This window comes from Bufo bufo, chromosome 3 (genome assembly GCF_905171765.1).
Source record: "Bufo bufo chromosome 3, aBufBuf1.1, whole genome shotgun sequence".
In the NCBI taxonomy this organism is placed as follows: Eukaryota; Metazoa; Chordata; class Amphibia; order Anura; family Bufonidae; genus Bufo; species Bufo bufo.
The window spans coordinates 322,717,416-322,739,510 of NC_053391.1; positions in this window are offsets into that span (position 1 = coordinate 322,717,416).

Consider the following 22,095-nt stretch of genomic DNA (forward strand, 5'->3'; position numbering starts at 1 on the left):
ATGCATCTTGGTAGTAATAATCTCTGTGCTTCATATGTCATAGGTGATGTAGCACTGGGAGAGTCACTTAAAGAGAAGGATTTGGGTGTCCTTGTGGATGGTAGATTAAATTACAGCATACAATGTCAATCAGCTGCTTCTAAGGCCACCAGGATATTGTCATGCATTAAACGAGGCATGGACTCGCGGGGCAGGGATGTAATACTACCACTTTACAAAGCACTGGTGCGGCCTCATCTGGAATATGCAGTCCAGTTCTGGGCACCAGTACATAGAAAGGATGCACTGCAGCTGGAAAAAGTACAGAGGAGAGCGACTAAACTGATAAGGGGCATGGAGGGTCTTAGTTATGAAGAAAGATTAAAAGAATTGAATTTATTTAGTCTTGAGAAGAGATGTCTAAGGGGAGACATGATTAACCTATACAAGTATATAAATGGGCTATACAAAAAATATGGTGAAAAGCTGTGCCATGTAAAATGTGCTGAAAAGACAAGGGGGCACTACCTCCGACTGAAGAAGAAAAAGTTCAGTCTCCAGAAGCGTCAAAGTTTCTTTACTGTGAGAACTGTGAATCTGTGGAATAGACTTCCTCAGGACGTGGTCACAGCAGGAACAGTGGACAGTTTCAAAAAGGGTTTAGACTATACCCGGAAGGGAAGGGAAAAACAACATTGTTAGGGTTATAAATCTTATACAACTAGCTTCCAAGTCCAATACACCACTGGCTATACTAAGTATAGACGCTGAGAAAGCGTTTGACAGAGTGGATTGGCTCTTTATGACTCAAACGTTAGCAAAATTAGGAATCCCAGATACATTCATAAGTGGGGTTATAGCAATGTATTATAATCCTACAGCACGTATCCTGGTGAATGGTACCCTATCTCCAGTATTTACAATTTCAAACGGCACACGCCAAGGCTGCCCCCTCTCTCCCCTACTGTTTGTTCTGGTGATAGAAACGCTTCTTCAGTCATTCAGACAAAATGCTGAAATCGAGGGAATGAAGGTAGGGTCCATTATCCACCAATCAGCTGCTTTTGCAGATGATGTACTCCTATTTATCACCAATCCAATCCAAGCCTTTCCAGCAATTATGTCTACTCTTCAGACTTACCACTCCCTATCAAATTTTTCAGTAAATTTATCTAAATCCACAGTACTAAATGTGACCATGGGGACGAAATTTATGGCCACTTTAAAAAAACTACCCCTTTTCAATGGACCACTGAGTCTATAGTATTCCTAGGGATAACACTGACCCCGGACTTCTCGAATTTGTTTCTGGACAACTTCCAACCATTACCAAAATGATTAGAAGTCCTGTTCGGTTCTTGGGATATCCCATTTATATCATGGTTCGGTCAAAGGACACTGATTAAAACAATATTGCTGCCCACTGTTCTTTACTTTTTGAAAGCATTGCCTATCCCAATCCCAAAGGCTTATTTTGTAAAATTGCAGGGAATCCTATCAAAATTCCTATGGGGTGGTAAGAGATCTAGACTACCTCTTACTCTTATGGTGCAACACGCTATAAATGGGGGTTTTGGTATTCCGGACCTATATAACCTACCATAAAGCAGTAATTGCACTTAGATGCCTAGAATGGCTAAGACCTTACCCAAGTCGGCTAGACCTAATTACAGAAGATAATATGTTAAACCTCCCGCTCCACTCTTTCGTTTTCTTGGACCAATCCCCAAAATACACTAAATTACAAACATATAATACTATCACTAAATATACTTTTGACATGTGGAAAGACTCTAAATGGAAAGACCACCTATTAACTAATTATCTCGCCCTGATGCAAGTGTGAGATGTTCTCTGCCACTCCTCAACCCAGTTCTGGGAAAACATATCTGACAGAACCAAAGCTGTTACTACACCGGTTCTGTCTCTATGTCCGGATAATGATGTCCCAATTTTCGATGAACTGAAAAAACACCCTATAGTAGCCTGCCTTTCAAATTTCCAAATGGCTCATTTTATTCACTTTATGAAATCCCACCTCAAAAATCTCAATATAACTTCAGAACAATCTGTTTTTGAGAAACTAGCCTTGCAATTAAAAGATCCAAAAGGAAAGATATCTAAACTATACAGCCTTCTATTGGCCCTAACGTGCCCAGAAAAAGTTTCCTTCATCTCTAAATGGGAGAGTGAACTAAATATCCAGTTCTCAGCAAAAGAAATACCTAATGTGCTAAAGGCGCTAAGGTGTCCAGGTGTGTCAAACTACAAGAGAATAGCTATAAAGTGCTTACTCAATGGTACTACACCCCACAAAGAATTAATTGTATGTTGGTGGAGCTGCTCTAAGATTGCTTCCTACTGGCGAAAGATATGTAGAGTCATTTCTGATGTATGTAAATTATGTTTTCCGGTCTCTCCGAAAATGTGCCTCTTTGGGTTGTTCGGGGATCTCAGATGTCCTAGAGACACACAAAAGCTGGGTCAGATTTTATTGGCAGCATCCAGAATACTCATCGCAGTATACTGGAAAAAAGCAGAGACACCCCCACTAAAACAATGGATTCAAAGATGTGACCAATTGTACCGTCTTGAACAGAGGGCTCACTGGGAGGCCCGAACACCACATAGATTTGAGGCAATTTGGAAACCCTGGAAAGAATTTAGAGGTTTTTCGAACTGACAAACCTTAGATATGTTGATCGTGAACTCGTACTCTATTGTTTAATTAGATATTCTTATCCAAGTACTACCCTTCTGCATCACAATTGGTGCCCTCACCCCTCGTCCCTTTCTCTCCCTCCGACCTTCCCCCCCCTCCCTTTTATTCTTTGTTTCTTTGATTCTATGATTCTCTAATACTTTGATTGTTACCAATCTGATTGTACTGTATCAGCTGTACTCTTATTTTGGCGCCCATTGAGTTGCACTTCCTTATGGGATTCGCGAACCCACCTATCCCTTGGTTGAACTTGATGGACGTTTGTCTTTTTTCAACCGTATTAACTATGTAACTATGTAACTATATTGAATATAGTGCTATATATTAGTTTTTTTGAATATTCGTCATTTTTTTCCATCTGAAATCATGATTCCTCCCTGCTTAAGTTGCTTGTGGGCCAATGACTCATTGGCCCACAAGCAAGAAGCATGGAGGAATCGTGCTCAGATGAAAAAAATAAATAAATAATATTCGTCATTACGAATATACAGTATAGCACTATATTGAAAATAGTGCTATATATTTGTTTTTTAGAATATTGGTCATTTTTTTCCATCTGAAGTCATGATTCCTCCCTGCTTAAATTGTTTGTAGGTCAATGACTCATTGGCCCACAAGCAAGAAGCAGGGAGGAATCATGTGTTCAGATGGAAAAAAAGACGAATATTCTAAAAACGAATATATAGGACTATATTCTATAGTGCTATATATTTGTTTTTGACCGCCGCCTGTATTGAGCTCGCAATATTCGCATATTACATGATAATTAACTTTTTTTGCGCAAACAAAATAAGAATGTCGAATATAACGAATATATACGAATTTGCGAATATATGACGAATATTTTACAAAATATTAGCAAAATATCACAAATTCGAATATGACCCCTGCCGCTCATCACTAGTCCCTAGTTGTAATTGACAGCAGCAGTATCGGCTTTCTCTGCAGGGGTTACATGTGTAACCATTAAACATTTGGGTCAAATAAGGAAATATGTTCTTCTTCGACTTTTCATGGAATTTTTTTGTTTAATTGCAAAAAAATGACATTTTTCACTTTCAGTTGTAAAATTTTGCAAAAAAAAACGACATCCATATATAAATTTTTCTCTAAATTTATTGTTCTACATGTCTTTGATAAAAAAAATGTTTGGGTAAAAAAAAATGGTTTGGGTAAAAGTTATAGCGTTTACAAACTATGGTACAAAAATGTGAATTTCCGCTTTTTGAAGCAGCTCTGACTTTCTGAGCACCTGTCATGTTTCCTGAGGTTCTACAATGGCCAGACAATACAAACACCCCACAAATGACCCCATTTCGGAAAGTAGACACCCTAAGGTATTCGCTGATGGGAATAGTGAGTTCATAGAACTTTTTATTTTTTGTCACAAGTTAGCGGAAAATGATGATTTATTTTTATTTTATTTTTTTCTTACAAAGTCTCATATTCCACTAACTTGTGACAAAAAATAAAAACTTCCATGAACTGACTATGCCCATCATGAAATACCTTGGGGTGTCTTCTTTCCAAAATGGGGTCATTTGTGGGGTAGTTATACTGCCCTGGCATTTTAGGGGCCCAAATGCGTGCAAAGTAGTTTGAAATCCAAATCTGTAAAAAAATGGCCGGTGAAATCCGAAAAGTGCTGTTTGGAATGTGGCCCCTTTGCCCACCTAGGCTGCAAAAAAGTGTCACACATGTGGTATTGCCGTACTCAGGAGAAGTTGGGCAATGTGTTTTGGGGTGTCATTTTACATATACCCATGCTGGGTAAGAGAAATATCTTGGCAAAAGACAACTTTTCCAATTTTTTTATACAAAGTTGGCATTTGACCAAGATATTTCTCTCACCCAGCATGGGTATATGTAAAATGACACCCCAAAACACATTGCCCAACTTCTCCTGAGTATGGCAATACCACATGTGTGACACTTTTTTGCAGCCTAGGTGGGCAAAGGGGCCCACATTCCAAAGAGCATCTTTAGGATTTCACAGGTCATTTTTTACACATTTTGATTTCAAACTACTTACCACACATTTGGGCCCCTAGAATGCCAGGGCAGTATAACTACCCCACAAGTGACCCCATTTTGGAAAGAAGACACCCCAAGGTATTCCGTGAGGGGCATGGCGAGTTCCTAGAATTTTTTATTTTTTGTCACAAGTTAGCGGATAATGATGGTTTTTTTTCTTTTGTTTTTTTCCTTACAAAGTCTCATATTCCACTAACTTGTGACAAAAAATAAAAACTTCCATGAACTCACTATGCCCACCACGAAATACCTTGGGGTGTCTTCTTTCCAAAATGGGGTCACTTGTGGGGTAGTTATACTGCCCTGGCATTTTAGGGGCCCAAATGCGTGCGAAGTATTTTGAAATCAAAATCTGTAAAAAAATGGCCGGTGAAATCCGAAAGGTGCTCTTTGGAATGTGGGCCCCTTTGCCCACCTAGGCTGCAAAAAAGTGTCACACATGTGGTATTGCCGTACTCAGGAGAAGTTGGGCAATGTGTTTTGGGGTGTCATTTTACATGTACCCATGCTGGGTGAGATAAATATCTTTGTCAAATGCCAACTTTGTATAAAAAAATGGGAAAAGTTGTCTTTTGCCAAGATATTTCTCTCACCCAGCATGGGTATATGTAAAATGACACCCCAAAACACATTGCCCAACTTCTCCTGAGTACGGCGATACCACATGTGTGACACTTTTTTGCAGCCTAGATGCGCAAAGGGGCCCACATTCCTTTTAGGAGGGCATTTTTAGACATTTGGATCCCAGACTTCTTCTCACGCTTTAGGGCCCCTAAAATGCCAGGGCAGTATAAATACCCCACATGTGACCCCATTTTGGAAAGAAGACACCCCAAGGTATTCAATGAGGGGCATGGCGAGTTCATAGAATTTTTTATTTTTTTGCACAAGTTAGCGGAAATTGATTATTTTATTTTTTTTCTGACAAAGTCTCCCTTTCCGCTAACTTGGGACAAAAATTTCAATCTTTCATGGACTCAATATGCCCCTCAGTGAATACCTTGGGGTGTCTTCTTTCCAAAATGGGGTCATTTGTGGGGTGTTTGTACTGCCCTGGCATTTGAGGGTCTCCGCAATCATTACATGTATGGCCAGCATTAGGAGTTTCTGCTATTCTCCTTATATTGAGCATACGGGTAATGAGATTTTTTTTTTCCGTTCAGCCTCTGGGCTGAAAGAAAAAATGAACGGCACAGATTTCTTCATTCGCATCGATCAATGTGGATGAAAAAATCTCTGCCAAAAAAAAAAAAGGAGGGGAAAGGCGTCTGCCAGGACATAGGAGCTCCGCCCAACATCCATACCCACTTAGCCCGTATGCCCTGGCAAACCAGATTTCTACATTCACATCAATCGATGTGGATGAATAAATCATTGCCGGGATTTTTTATATTTTTTTATATATACAAAGTGTTTGCCAAAGCATATGAACACCACCGCCTCCTCAGCTCATATGCTTCGGCAAACGTATCTTTTACTGCAGAGGAGAAATCTCGTCTTGCAGTGCCGCATACACCGACTTGTGTGTAATCTGACAGCAGCGCAATGCTTATGTCAGAATGCACATCAGTGCTGCAGCTAGTCGATCGGTTGGTCCACCTGGAAGGTAAAAAATAAAAAAATAAAAATAAAAACCAGTCCGCAACGCAATAAATTTTATTAACTTTATAATAACTTTTGAACCGAACATATAAACTTTTTTTTACTTTTTGAACTGAAAGTTAACTTTTTTGCTTACTGGTGTTTTTTTATTTTTTATTTTTTTACCTTTTATAGGACAAACCTCTCCTTCCCCATGGGACAAAGTGCAAAGTGCAAATCGCCCAAAGATGTGGAGAAGTACATTATGCACTTTATCCCAGGTGAAAAGAGAGGTTTGCAGCAGCTGTGAGAGAAAGGGCCCTAATCGCCCTGTGTGCCTGTCCTGTGAGATGCAATCCCTATGCTAAGTGTACCCGTGTGTGGTAATTCCGGAAACACTCTCCAAAGCATAGGGCAGGGTGGTCAGGGCAGTCAGGACAGAAATAGCGGGTGTCACGCCTTATTCCACTCCTGCTACAGACACAACATTTTTTTCGGGGTGGGGGTCGGTTTGAGGTACCAGCAACGACACTGGGGAAATGTCGCTCGTGTAGACGGCTCACTACACTGGTGGTTGGGGCCACGGAACCTCCTGGATACAGGAGGTTCGCGATGATCTCTTCCTGAAATTTGAGGAAGGATCCTGTTCCCCCAGCCTTACTGTAGAGAACAAAACTATTATATGCAGCCAATTGAATTAAATATACAGACACCTTCTTATACCAGCGTCTGGTGTGTCGGGAAACTAAATAGGGAGCCAACATCTGGTCATTGAAGTCCACCCCTCCCATGAGCGAATTATAGTCGTGGACACAGAGGGGCTTTTCAATGACACTGGTTGCCCGTTCAATTTGGATTGTCGTGTCTGCGTGAATGGAGTAGAGCATGTAAGCGTCACGCTTGTCTCTCCATTTCACCGCGAGCAGTTCTTCGTTACACAAGGCAGCCCTCTCCCCCCTTGCAAGACGGGTGGTAACGAGCCGTTGGGGGAAGCCCCGGCGACTAGGTCGCACGGTGCCACAGCAGCCAATCTGTTCTAGGAACAAATGCCTGAAGTGGGGCACACTTGTGTAAAAATTGTCCACATAAAGATGGTACCCCTTGCCAAATAAGGGTGACACCAAGTCCCAGACTGTCTTACCACTGCTCCCCAGGTAGTCAGGGCAACCGACCGGCTCCAGAGTCTGATCTTTTCCCTCATAGATCCGAAATTTGTGGGTATAGCCTCGCTTGCTTGGGATGTATTGTTTGAAGCCAAGGCGCCCGGTAAAATGTATTAGGGACTCGTCTACGCAGATGTTTTGCTCTGGGGTATACAAATCTGGTTGAAGTGGTCTATGGGGGGCCGAATTTTGTGGAGCCGGTCAAAAGCTGGGTGGCATCTGGGACGGGAGGTTGTGTTGTCGCTAAAGTGCAGGAAACGCAGGATGGTCTCAAAACATGTCCTGGACATAGCAGCAGAGAACATGGGCATGTGATGAATCGGGTTCGTGGACCAATATGACCGCAATTCATGCTTTTTGGTTAGACCCATGTTCAGGAGAAGGCCCAGAAAAATTTTAAATTCGGAAACTTGGACTGGTTTCCACCGGAAAGACTGGGCATAAGAGCTTCCCGGGTTGGCGGCTATAAATTGAGTGGCATACCGATTTGTTTCTGCCACGACTAAGTCCAAGAGCTCCGCAGTCAAGAACAGCTCAAAAAATCCCAGGGCCGAACCGATCTGAGCTGTCTCAACCTGAACTCCAGACTGGGCGGTGAAAGGAGGAACTAATGGTGCGGCTGAAGTTGAGGACTGCCAATCAGGGTTTGCCAGCACCTCAGGGATTCTAGGGGCTCTATGGGCCTGTCTTTGCGGTGGCTGCGACGGGGTAACTATTGCACGTGCCACCGTACCAGCTTCAACTGCCCTTCTGGTGCTCGCCACTTCACCATGTTGTACGGCAGTGCTGGTACTAGGTCCAGGATGGGCTGCGCTGCTGGTGTATGCTTTACCACGTAATCTGACAGCGCCAGCCCCACTCTGCTGCCCTTGAAACGGATCCTGCGCAACCTGTGGTCTAGCAACAAGGGGCCGGGTACGCCTGGTGCTATCAGGGACCTCAACCTCCTCGTCCGAACTTTGGGTCAGACTGCCACTGCTTTCTACAGGTTCATATTCTGACTCGCTAGATTCGTCAGATGAGGGTTCCCGTTCCTCATCCGACTGGGTCAGAAGCCTGTAGGCCTCTTCAGAAGAATACCCCCTGTTTGACATTTGGACTACTAAATTTAGGGGTATTCCCTGAGACTACCCAAGAAAAAAAGCAAGCCTGTCTTACAAAGGGGAGGCTAGCGAAGTACCGGAGGCCGCTGCGATTGATAAAAAATATTAAAACTGATTTTTTTTTTATCGCCGCAGCGCTTGTAAAGTGATTGTGCAGTGATAAAAAAACAAAAAAAATTTTGTCACAGCGGCGGGGCGGGCGTAGGTGAACGCACGTGTGGGCGACCGATCAGGCCTGATCGGGCAAACACTGCGTTTTGGGTGGAGGGCAAGCTAAGGTGACACTAATACAATTATAGATCTGACTGTGATCAGTTTTGATCACTTACAGATACTATAAAAGTACAAATGCTGATTAGCGATACGCTAATCAGCGAATAAGTGACTGCGGTGCGGTGGGCTGGGCGCTAACCGACGCTAACTACCTAACCAAGGGACCTAAACTATCCTAAAACTATAAATCAATACCAGTGGAAAAAAAAAAGTGACAGTTTACACTGATCACTTTTTTCCCTTTCACTAGGTGATTGACAGGGGCAATCAAGGGGTTAATTGGGGTGATGGAGAGTGATGGAGGGTGATCTGGGGGCTAAGTGTGGTGTTGGTGGGTACAGTGATGTCTGCTCGTCTGCTGGAACCAACCGACGAAAAGGACCAGCAGAGGAGCACAGAGGCCATTTAACACATTATATTTATAAATATAATGTGTTAGATGGCTTCTGATTAGATTTTTTGAAAATCATCAACCTGCCAGCGACGATCATTGGCTGGCAGGTTGATGACGAACTTGTCTTTTAAATTTTGCCGGCCCGCGATGCGCATGCGCGTGCCGGCTTTGCCCGAAATCTCGCGTCTCGCGAGAGGACGCACCGGCGCGTCCACCCAGAGTAACAGGACCGCCGCAAAGACACAATCCTGCGTACGGCGGTCCTGAGGAGGTTAAGTACCTTTACTTGCTGAGGCTGCCATCCTTATTTTTTTTTTCAAATACCCCTCGCATGCCCTGTTGTGCCTCCCTGCAGTTTTCACGCCCAGTATGTTAATACTGAGTATCGGTACGGGGAGGAGGAGACTCTTAGTGGGCGTCTCCTTCTCCATGGCCGTGCCGCGGTCCAATCACAGCAGAGCGCATCACAGCCAGCGAGAAAAAAAGAGCTCACCTTCTCCCTGGCTGTGACGCGTTCAGCTGAGATTGGACTGTGGCATAGCCAGGGAGTAGGAGACGGTCACTGAGAACCTATGCATCTCCTCCTCCCTGTACCGATTCTCAGTATTAGCACACTGGGTGCAAAAACTGTAGGGGGGCACAGCAGGGCATGCTTAGGGGTATTTGAAAAAAAAGAACAAGGATGGTAGCATCAGCGGAGGGTACTCCACAAGTAAAAGTACTTAATTAAATAAAGAAAATTCCATGAAAGGTCATCTTTAAAGACTGGATATAGGGATGCAGTTCTAAATGGTCATGACAAACAAGATAAGAACACCATTATTTCCCCACATTTTCCACATTTATACTACTTCTTTAAACCATATTATGCAAAAGAGTTAAATGAATGCTTGGACGCCACAGGTCTACACAGCCTCTCCACTATGCCATGCATTCCTGACATCTGCTATTTAAATATTTTGAGAGCAAACAAATTATCTGTATGTGTTTTCTGGACCAAAACCCACTACACAGACAGCTATGGTCATTCACCATGTACCATCGACATGAGCATGCTGGAGACATCATGAGTCTATTTACATAGTGGGGAATAGGGGGGAAATCCGCTAAACAGTAATAGAGATTATGTCAATGGAAATGCTGAGTATCAAAGACTCAGTCTTCACAGTTCTGCTATCAAGACAGCTAAATATTATAAATGACCAATTTGATGTCAATAATTATAACAGTTGTTTTCTTGACATGTTGGAATATGCACTATCCAAATTATTCTAATAGTAATAATCCAGTCTTAGTCTGTTACTCATCTGTCAAATTCTGGCTTTGGGGAAAAGTTCATTTTATGAATATTATGGCCTTGATTTATCAGGGCTGGCATGTGCTACCTGCCTGTTCTGTTGGAGGAGCTAAATAATTTATGAGGAGGCCCAGGTCTCCTCATAAATTACCTGTCTCCTCTAGTTCTCCGTGTGTTGGAATAAAGTGTACAGCAGCTCAGTGTTGCCGTAGATTAAAGTAATTATTTATGTCAGTTAGCTGGGGCCAATGGTCCTGCCTTCACAACGCCCTCACATCGCCCTCTCCATGCCGCCTTTTTGTAGAGTTGGAGAAGGCAGTGTAAACTGCGAATTGTAACTAGAAAATCATAAACATACTGAAAAAAGTCACAAAGTTGGTGGATTTGGTACTTTTCTACACCAAAAAGAGGTGTCAAGGGAATGACAAAGTCTCCCCAATATGTACAATATATTTTAATAAAAGACTTAAATTTTGATTTCAGTTCTAAGACTGCCTGAATCACTCAGACTCCGTGTAGGCACTATAACCAAACTGCAGCCATAGATCACAATTCTCAACTGTCTTATAGAACTTATGGATTTAAGGAAAATAATTAGTTTTTGACTGGCAGATTACTTTCAGAGAAAACCATATACAGTATATAAGTTGATCTCCGCAAGTCCAATGACTTTGTTTTGGGCTCAGGATTTTAGATGTGAGAAATTTTCAGGAGACTATATGTTCCATTTCAGTTTAGCTTTATCCCATTATAGGGATCATGTGACAGTACATATAAGAGAAGGGAATTATTATATGATGATCTTCAGCACTTAAAGCCATGGTGTCCAACTTGCTCTGGCGCACTTCCACAAAGCAGGCTACATAGGTTAGCTCGGCACTGTAAGACTAGAAGACTACAGTGGATGGAAGATCGAATTTACAGCTTTTAGAAGGTCCAGACTCCAGGCATACAGGATGCTGGATAGGAGCATGGCAGACAGGTATTTCCACAAACTGAAGAACAGAGTGCAGACAGTCACCATTAGTGATGGACGAACATCGGCCATGATATTTCACAAACGCGCGCTCACGATCAAATGTTCGCGAACCGCGCGTTAGCATCTCGCCCATTGACTTTAATAGCAGGTGAACCTGAAAAACCTTCAGGTCATATTTGCAGCCAGCAAACACTTACTAGAAGTACACAAATAGTCCCACAACATGGACAGCGATATACCAGAGGGGGATCAGTGAAAAAAATATGTATTTTAATTAGGGTCCATTTTTATGAGTCTTAAAGGGAAACTCTCAAAAATGTGCCCTGCTGGAGCCTAGAAATTTTTTATTTCCTGTCGGTTTGATGTATACAAATGTGCAGAACTCCACATTTTTGTATCCTGCATAGTCCATTAAAAAAATGCATACGTTAACGTAAATTTTTATTTCTACCATGCATTTGTTAACGCATACATTTTTGGTATGCATTAAATGGACGGCAAAAATAAGATGTGAACCCAGCCCTAGTGTCAGAATAAGCACCAGTACACAGCGAAGCAGCGTGGCAGAGAGGGGAGGACGCCATGTACTGACAGAGCGCTATCTGGTCCTGGTGGTCAGGGATGAGGACTGTGTTTCCCAAGGATCATTTTCTACTGGGAAATACAGGGCACAGTATAATACACTAGAATCTATATAATATAAAGATATTAGCCCTACCCCTAAATAATAATACAATTAGGTGGTCATTTATTATATTGAAATACGTCTATGTTAGGCGTATTTCTGACACAGATTGTGGCGCAAAGGTCCTTAGCACCGCTATCTGCATATTTTTCCCGCTCATGCCAGGTCACAAAAAGGATGACGTGGGCAGGGAAAGGGATACAGTTATGGCTACCCAGTTATTGGATACCCCCACCATACATTGATCGGATAACACCTCTGTACAGTGACCAGATAACACAGCCAAACCGTGACCGGATAAAAGGGTATAAGAGGGCACAATACAGGGAATGACTAGGGACACTGCACAGGGTGTGGTAACAGGGCAAAAAGCAGGGTATAAGGGGGCATAGTATGGGGTGAGGGGCACAGTATGGGGTTGGGGGCACAGTCACATGATCCTGTGAAATTAGAAGGTCCTTATGGGGAATGCGGTTCATACACCACCATAATTAGAGGCAAAGGAATGAGACAGGGGTGTGATTATGTGGCTAGAGATAAAAACTTTTACTGTCAGCCAGTACAGGCCCCAAAATTTAGTCAATAGGCATTCACCTGACAACAAAGAACTTTGGGTTCTGTGGCTGGAGGTAGATTAGGCGGTCACAGGATAAATATGTAACTGTTGGCCAGTACAGGCCCCAAAAATTAGGGAATAGGAATTCACATGACAGCAAAGAACTTCGGGTTCTGTGGCTTGGAGGTACATTAGGCGGTCACAGGATAAAAATGCAACTGTCAGCCAGTACAGGCCCCAAAAATTAGGAAATAGGAATTCACATGACAGCAAAGAACTTTGGATTCTGTGGCTGGAGGTACATTAGGCGGTCACAGGATAAAAATGTAACTGTCGGCCAGTATAGGCCCTAAAAATTAGGCATTAGGCATTCACCTGAAAGCAAAGAAATTTGGATTCTGTGGCTGGAGGTCCTTTAGGCGGTCACAGGATAAAAATGTCGGCCAGTACAGGCCCCAAAAATTAGGCATTCACCTGACAGAAAAGGCCTTTTATGCCGCTGAATATACATAAGGCAAGGACCATTCTTTGTTCTGGGTAGTGGTGGATATGTGTGGGCTGGCATGAGGAAATTAAATTACACGTGGTCATCACAGGTGTTGAATTCCTCCGAGATCTGTCCACACTAGTAGTCGTGAGCTAGGCGAGTGCGCTTATCAGTCATGATCCCCCCTGCTGCGCTGAACGTCCTTTCGGACAGGACACTCGACGAGGGGCAAGCCAAGAGTTCCAAATTGTGCCACAGGTCAAGCCTGCACACCAAGTAGTCAAGGGATTCCTCGCTTCTCAGAGCGTCCACATTGGCCGTTAACCCGATGTAGTCGAACATCTGTCGATCTAGGCGTTCGCTGAGATTGGATCAGGAGGGCGGCTGTCTATGGATTGGCTGCAAGAAGGATCTCATATCTGACCAACACATCTTCAAACTGCCCTCTTTTTGCAGGCGCGGTAGGATTGGAACCAACACCTGTTTCGCTGTGGGTGGAAATTCCTCTACCAGTGCCCACGACCGCAGAATGCAGCATCTCTCGCAGAAAGGCCTGGAAATGCTGCATTCTGACAGCCCTCTGTGATGCTGGTAACATGTACGCCATTTTGTGTTTGTATCTGGGGTCTAAGTACGTTGCCACAGGTCTTTGACCTTTATGCTTTTTATACGGGGGTCCCTCTTCAAACACTGGAGCATGAAGGCCCCCATTTGCACTAAATTGGAAGCGGTGGAGCACCCTGGCTCCTGATGCAATTGTAACAGAAAAACTGCAGCACTCTCCAGCCCTGGCTCCTGCTCATCGCCCAGAAGAATGTCGTCCTTGGTCTCCTTCCCCCAGCCACGGACAACACCAGGGATCCCCGAAAAGTTTAAATCCTGCTCTTCTTGCTCCTCCTCCTCCCCCCAGCCACCATCCTCCTCTGACTCCTCTTCAGACTCCTGCTGACTTGTCTCAGATGGGAATTCATTCAGCATTTTGACTTCCTCCTCTTCCAGCTCCTGCTCCTCGACGGCTTGATCAATGACACAACGCAATGCATGCTCCAGAAAGAAGGCGTAAGGTACGATGTCACTGATGGCGCTCTGGCTGCGACTGACCAGTTTGGTGATCTCATCCAATGGGCACAGAAGTATGCATGCATCGCGCATGAGCAGCCACTGGTGCGGTGAAAAAAAAACAAGCTCCCAGAACCTGTCCTGCCACAGAGTTCGTACAGATAGTTGTTAACGGCGCGTTTCTGTTGGAGCAGGCTATCAAGCATATACAAACTGGATTTCCAGCGCGTCGGGCTGTCACAAATAAGACGCATGATGGGTAAGTGGTGTCGCCGCTGAACGTCAGCAAGGCGAGCCATGGCCATGTAAGATCTTCTAGAATGGCCAGAGATTTTCCTGGCCTGCTGCATGACGTCCTGTACCGCGGGGTATTTGGCAACGAATCGCTGCACAACTAAATTAGGACATGTGCCATGCACGGTAAGTGTGTCATTTTGCCCTGATTCAGCGCGCTCAGCCGATTGGTGTGCGACAACGGTGCCACTTTAGCAACTGTCAAATTGAGCGGGGTTTGCCACCGATTGGCCTGTGACTGCAGAGCTGAAAGTAGTGCAGGACCTGTGTGGCTCCTGGCTTCCAGGCACAACAGCTGCAGCACAGCATGGCAACTTCTCACCTGGCACGTCGAATAGGTTCTGGGAAGCTTGGGGGGTGCAGCGGAAGAGGCGGTAGCAGTGGAAAAAAAAGGAGGCAGCCGAGGAGGAGATGGAGGATAGAGTAGGAGTAGGAAAGAGGCAGGCCTGCATGCTTGACGGCCATCAGAAGGTTCACCCAGTGGGCAGTAAAAGTTATGTACCTTCCCTGCCCGTGTTTGCTAGAGCATGTGTCTGTGGTCAGATGTATCTTGGCACCGACACTGTGTGCCAGAGATGTATTAACTTGCCGCTGAACGAGGCCATATAGTTCAGGGATGCACTTCTGGGAGAAATATTTCCTTCCGGGAACCTTTCATTGCAGTATGCCAATGGCCACAAATTTTCTAATGGCCTCCGAGTCCACCAAAGTTCTGACAAGCCAGCGGTCAGCCGTTGGGCAAGAGGATTATCAGGCGTCATAATTTTTTTACACTCAAACATTTGGGCTACGGAAGCCTGCCTTGTGCCAGATGAACGCGATGGGGTTTTGTGGTTTCTGACGGCGTTGCTCCCACTGCGCTCGGTGATGGGAGGCCAGGAGCCTTCTTAAGGCGGTTGTCCCTAGGTGCGTGTTGGGCTTACCGCGACTTATGCGTTGACAGCACAGGCTGCAGATGGCAACAATATTATCAGCAGCTGACACGTTAAAAAAAGCCCACACTGCGGAGCGCAAGATTTGACTGTGCATGGTGGATGGCTCGCTCCTGCTACATTTGCAGTCTGCTTTTTGCCTCCTGTGCACTGCGAGTTCTGCCTGCTTGTCCTCCTTCTCCTCCCTATCTGCTGCTACTTCAAGTCTCTCCCTCTGAACGCCCCTCCTCTTTTTCTCTTGTGACGTCCATCGACACGTCATCATCATCACCTTCACCACCACTTACATTCGAGATCTTGGAGTAGGCAGCAACATCGGGGACAACCCTCCTTGGGCTGATCTGGGTACTGTCATCAGACCGCTGGGTGGCGGCCGTTGCTACCTCCTCTTCCTCATTCAATGCCAAGAATTGCTACGCATCAGTAAGGTCTGGGAATGGATGGAAAAATGTTTCCTCTGACTCGAGTGGAGGGGCTGTGGTGGTGTTGCCTTTGGGGGTGCACACAGCAGAGAGTGAGGAGGGTGCAGATACAGAGGATGAGGAGGGTGCAGAAGTGGAAGGCAGAGTGAGCAACTCAACCAACTCTTGTGCGCCCTTTGAAATTATCGCATGCGCCTTCTCCAACTTCCAACTTAGGCTCCGGCCTGATGCACCTGCCCAACCCCTGCCATCCCTGCGGAAAGGTCTGCTTCTTCCTCTGCCTGTCATTTTCTTAATGACCCTCTGCCTAAGTCCATAGCGAAAAGCAGTATTTGTGGAAGAAGGTGTATCGCACCCCTCAATCAGTATTTTGTGGAAGAAGGTATATGGCACCCCTCAATCAGTATTTGGCGGAAACAGGTATATGGCACCCCTCAATCAGTATTTTGTGGAAGCAGGTGTATTACAGCGCTTAATCAGTATTTGGTGGAAAAAGGTATATAGCAATAGCACCCCTCAATCAGTATTTAGTGGAAGAAGGTATATGGCACCCCTCAATCAGTATTTGGCGGAAACAGGTATATAGCACTCCTCAATCAGTATTTTGTGGAAGAAGGTATATGGCACCCCTCAATCAGTATTTGGCGGAAACAGGTATATAGCACCGCTCAATCGGTATTTGGCAGAAACATGTATATGGCACCCCTTAATCAGTGCTTTGTGGAAGCAGGTGTATCGCAGCCCTCAATCAGTATTTGGTGGAAGAAGGTATATAGCAATTGCACCCCTCAATCAGTATTTTGTGGAAGAAGGTATATGGCACCCCTCAATCAGTATTTGGCGGAAACAGGTATATAGCACCGCTCAATCAGTATTTGGCAGAAACAGGTATATGGCACCCCTTAATCAGTACTTTGTGGAAGCAGGTGTATCACAGCCCTCAATCAGTATTTGGTGGAAGAAGGTATATAGCAATTGCACCCCTCAATCAGTATTTTGTGGAAGAAGGTATATGGCACCCCTCAATCAGTATTTGGCGGAAACAGGTATATAGCAACCCTCAATCCGTATTTAGTGGAAACAGGTATATAGCACCCCTCAATTATTATTTGTTAGAAACAGGTACAGAATATTGCACCTCTCAATCAGTATTTTGTGTAAGCAGGTGTATTGCAGTGCTCAATCAGTATTTGGTGGAAGAAGGTATATAGCAATAGCACCCCTCAATCAGTGTTTTGTGGAAGAAGGTATATGGCACCCCTCAATCAGTATTTGGTGGAAACAGGTATATAGCACCATTTAATCAGTATTTGGCAGAAATGGGTATATAACACCCCTCAATCAGTATTTGGCGGAAACAGGTATGTAGCACCCCTCAATCAGTATTTGGCGGAAACAGGTATATGGCACCCCTCAATCAGTATTTTGTGGAAGCAGGTGTATCGCAGCCCTCAATCAGTATTTGGTGGAAGAAGGTATATGGCACCCCTCAATCAGTATTTTATGGAAGAAGGTATATGGCACCCCTCAATCCGTATTTGGCGGAAACAGGTATATAGCACCCCTCAAATCAGTATTTGGCGGAAACAGGTATATGGAACCCCTCAATCAGTATTTTGTGGAAGCAGGTGTATCGCAGCCCTCAATCAATATTTGGTGGTAGGAGGCATATAGCAATAGCACCCCTCAATCACTATTTTGTGGAAGAAGGTATATGGCACCCATCAATCAGTATTTGGCAGAAACAGGTACAGTATATAGTACCCCTCAATCAGTATTTGGCGGAAACAGGTATATAGCACCCCTCAATCAGTATTTGGCGGAAACAGGTATATGGCACCCCTCAATCAGTATTTTGTGGAAGCAGGTATATCACAGCCCTCAATCAGTATTTGGTGGAAGAAGGTATATGGCACCCCTCAATCAGTATTTGGCGGAAACAGGTATATAGCACTCCTCAATCAGTATTTTGTGGAAGAAGGTATATGGCACCTCTCAATCAGTATTTGGCGGAAACAGGTATATAGCACCGCTCAATCAGTATTTGGCAGAAACAGGTATATGGCACCCCTTAATCAGTACTTTGTGGAAGCAGGTGTATCACAGCCCTCAATCAGTATTTGGTGGAAGAAGGTATATAGCAATTGCACCCCTCAATCAGTATTTTGTGGAAGAAGGTATATGGCACCCCTCAATCAGTATTTGGCGGAAACAGGTATATAGCAACCCTCAATCCGTATTTAGTGGAAACAGGTATATAGCACCCCTCAATTTTTATTTGTTGGAAACAGGTACAGAATATTGCACCTCTCAATCAGTATTTTGTGTAAGCAGGTGTATTGCAGTGCTCAATCAGTATTTGGTGGAAGAAGGTATATAGCAATAGCACCCCTCAATCAGTGTTTTGTGGAAGAAGGTATATGGCACCCCTCAATCAGTATTTGGTGGAAACAGGTATATAGCACCATTTAATCAGTATTTGGCAGAAATGGGTATATAACACCCCTCAATCAGTATTTGGCGGAAACAGGTATGTAGCACCCCTCAATCAGTATTTGGCGGAAACAGGTATATGGCACCCCTCAATCAGTATTTTGTGGAAGCAGGTGTATCGCAGCCCTCAATCAGTATTTGGTGGAAGAAGGTATATGGCACCCCTCAATCAGTATTTTATGGAAGAAGGTATATGGCACCCCTCAATCAGTATTTGGCGGAAACAGGTATATAGCACCCCTCAAATCAGTATTTGGCGGAAACAGGTATATGGAACCCCTCAATCAGTATTTTGTGGAAGCAGGTGTATCGCAGCCCTCAATCAATATTTGGTGGTAGGAGGTATATAGCAATAGCACCCCTCAATCACTATTTTGTGGAAGAAGGTATATGGCACCCATCAATCAGTATTTGGCAGAAACAGGTATATAGTATCCCTCAATCAGTATTTGGTGGAAACAGGTATATAGCACCCCTCAATCAGGATTTTGTGGAGGAACGTATATCGCAGCCCTCAAGCAGTTTTTTTTGGGGGCAGGTGTATTGCAGTGCTCAATCAGTATTTGGTGGAAGAAGCTATATAGCAATAGCACATCTCAATCAGTGTTTTGTGGAAGAAGGCATATGGCACCCCTCAATCAGCATTTGGTGGAAACAGGTATATAGCACCATTTAATCAGTATTTGGCAGAAACGGGACCCCTCAATCAGTATTTGGCGGAAACAGGTATATAGCACCTCTCAATCAGTATTTGGCGGAAACAGGTATATGGCACCCCTTAATCAGTATTTTGTGGAAGCAGGTATATCGCAGCCCTCAATCAGTATTATTTGGTGGAAGAAGGTATATGGCACCCCTCAATCAGTATTTGGCGGAAACAGGTATATAGCACTCCTCAATCAGTATTTTGTGGAAGAAGGTATATGGCACCCCTCAATCAGTATTTGGCGGAAACAGGTATATAGCACCGCTCAATCAGTATTTGGCAGAAACAGGTATATGGCACCCCTTAATCAGTACTTTGTGGAAGCAGGTGTATCACAGCCCTCAATCAGTATTTGGTGGAAGAAGGTATATAGCAATTGCACCCCTCAATCAGTATTTTGTGGAAGAAGGTATATGGCACCCCTCAATCAGTATTTGGCGGAAACAGGTATATAGCAACCCTCAATCCGTATTTAGTGGAAACAGGTATATAGCACCCCTCAATTATTTTTTGTTGGAAACAGGTACAGAATATTGCACCTCTCTATCAGTATTTTGTGTAAGCAGGTGTATTGCAGTGCTCACTCAGTATTTGGTGGAAGAAGGTATATAGCAATAGCACCCCTCAATCAGTGTTTTGTGGAAGAAGGTATATGGCACCCCTCAATCAGTATTTGGTGGAAACAGGTATATAGCACCATTTAATCAGTATTTGGCAGAAACGGGTATATAACACCCCTCAATCAGTATTTGGCGGAAACAGGTATGTAGCACCCCTCAATCAGTATTTGGCGGAAACAGGTATATGGCACCCCTCAATCAGTATTTTGTGGAAGCAGGTGTATCGCAGCCCTCAATCAGTATTTGGTGGAAGAAGGTATATGGCACCCCTCAATCAGTATTTTATGGAAGAAGGTATATGGCACCCCTCAATCAGTATTTGGCGGAAACAGGTATATAGCACCCCTCAAATCAGTATTTGGCGGAAACAGGTATATGGCACCCCTCAATCAGTATTTTGTGGAAGCAGGTGTATCGCAGCCCTCAATCAGTATTTGGTGGAAGAAGGTATATGGCACCCCTCAATCAGTATTTTATGGAAGAAGGTATATGGCACCCATCAATCAGTATTTGGCGGAAACAGGTATATAGCACCCCTCAAATCAGTATTTGGCGGAAACAGGTATATGGAACCCCTCAATCAGTATTTTGTGGAAGCAGGTGTATCGCAGCCCTCAATCAATATTTGGTGGTAGGAGGTATATAGCAATAGCACCCCTCAATCACTATTTTGTGGAAGAAGGTATATGGCACCCATCAATCAGTATTTGGCAGAAACAGGTATATAGTACCCCTCAATCAGTATTTGGCGGAAACAGGTATATAGCACCCCTCAATCAGGATTTTGTGGAGGAACGTATATCGCAGCCCTCAAGCAGTTTTTTTTGGGGGCAACAGGTATATCACACCCGTTGCAATTAGTTACTCCAAAAGCGTTTGTCCCTCTATCTAGCTGCGGTATCGCAGCAGAACCGCACACAACTGCTGCACACCACAAATACACTATAATATAATTTCTATGTTAGAAAGTAAATTATAAGTATATCACACCCCTCTATATCACACCTATCCATAGCACACCTATGCCAGTCCATTAAAGAACTTTTGTGGCCCTATTAGCTAGCGTTTGGTGTTTCTAACTGTCCCTGCTCCAAAATGCAACCTCTCGCTACACTGGCAAAACACATAATGTAAAATGGCTGCCAGATCAGGTTCTGTTATAGGGTTCGGGGTGTGTCCATGTGCTGAAACGTCTCAATTGGCTGTCCTGTCCCATCTGATGGATGTGTCATAGTTCAAAGTTCCACGCTATGCAAATAAATATGGCACATGCGAATATCACCATATGTTCGCCTGTTCGGTGAATTGTGAACGAGCAAAGTTCTCAGCGAAACGACCACCAGGCAAACCACAAGGCCATCTCTAGTCACCATCATATAATTGGAAAAGTTATATCCCAGCAAAATACCATTACTTTGCATGATAGCCCTGAATAGTCCTCTAAGATGTCTGTTGTATAAAAATGAGTGCTTATTAAAGCATATGTATGATTACAAAAAAAAAAATCATCCCTTGATGTAGATTTCCATTAGCAGCCAGAAATGCTTGGTTTAACTTTCAACTTATGCACTTTTCCTTTACCTTTGTATGTCTTCTGTAAATGGTTTACTTCTCCCTTCTAGTGTTGAGCGAGCATGCTCGGCCGAATAGCAGTTCGTCTCTAGCATCGCTAAGCTCAGCACATGGCTGTACTCGGCTGAGTACCGCATCTGCTCGAGCGCAATGATCGAGTCTCCTCCCTGCACGTTTCGCAGCTGCTAAGCAGCCAATAAACCTGCAGGTAAGTACTGCCCTCACTGTAATACCAGTAGCCATGTTGGGTACTAGCATTACAGTGATTGGCTGGCCGGAACGCGTCATCGGGTTCTATATACCACCCGATGACGCGTGTTCGGCTCATTCAAAGTCAGGGATAGTGATGAGCGGCACGGGTCATATTCGAATTTGCGATATTTCGCAAATATTTTGTAGAATATTCTTCATATATTCGCGAAATCGTATACAGGTCCTTCTCAAAAAATTTGCATATAGTGATAAAGTTCATTATTTTCTGTAATGTACTGATAAACATTAGACTTTCATATATTTTAGATTCATTACACACAACTGAAGTAGTTCAAGCCTTTTCTTGTTTTAATATTGATGATTTTGGCATACAGCTCATGAAAATCCAAAATTCCTATCTCCAAAAATTAGCATATCATGAAAAGGTTCTCTAAACGAGCTATTAACCTAATCATCTGAATCAACTAATTAATTCTAAACACCTGCAAAAGATTCCTGAGGCTTTTAAAAACTCCCAGCCTGGTTCATTAC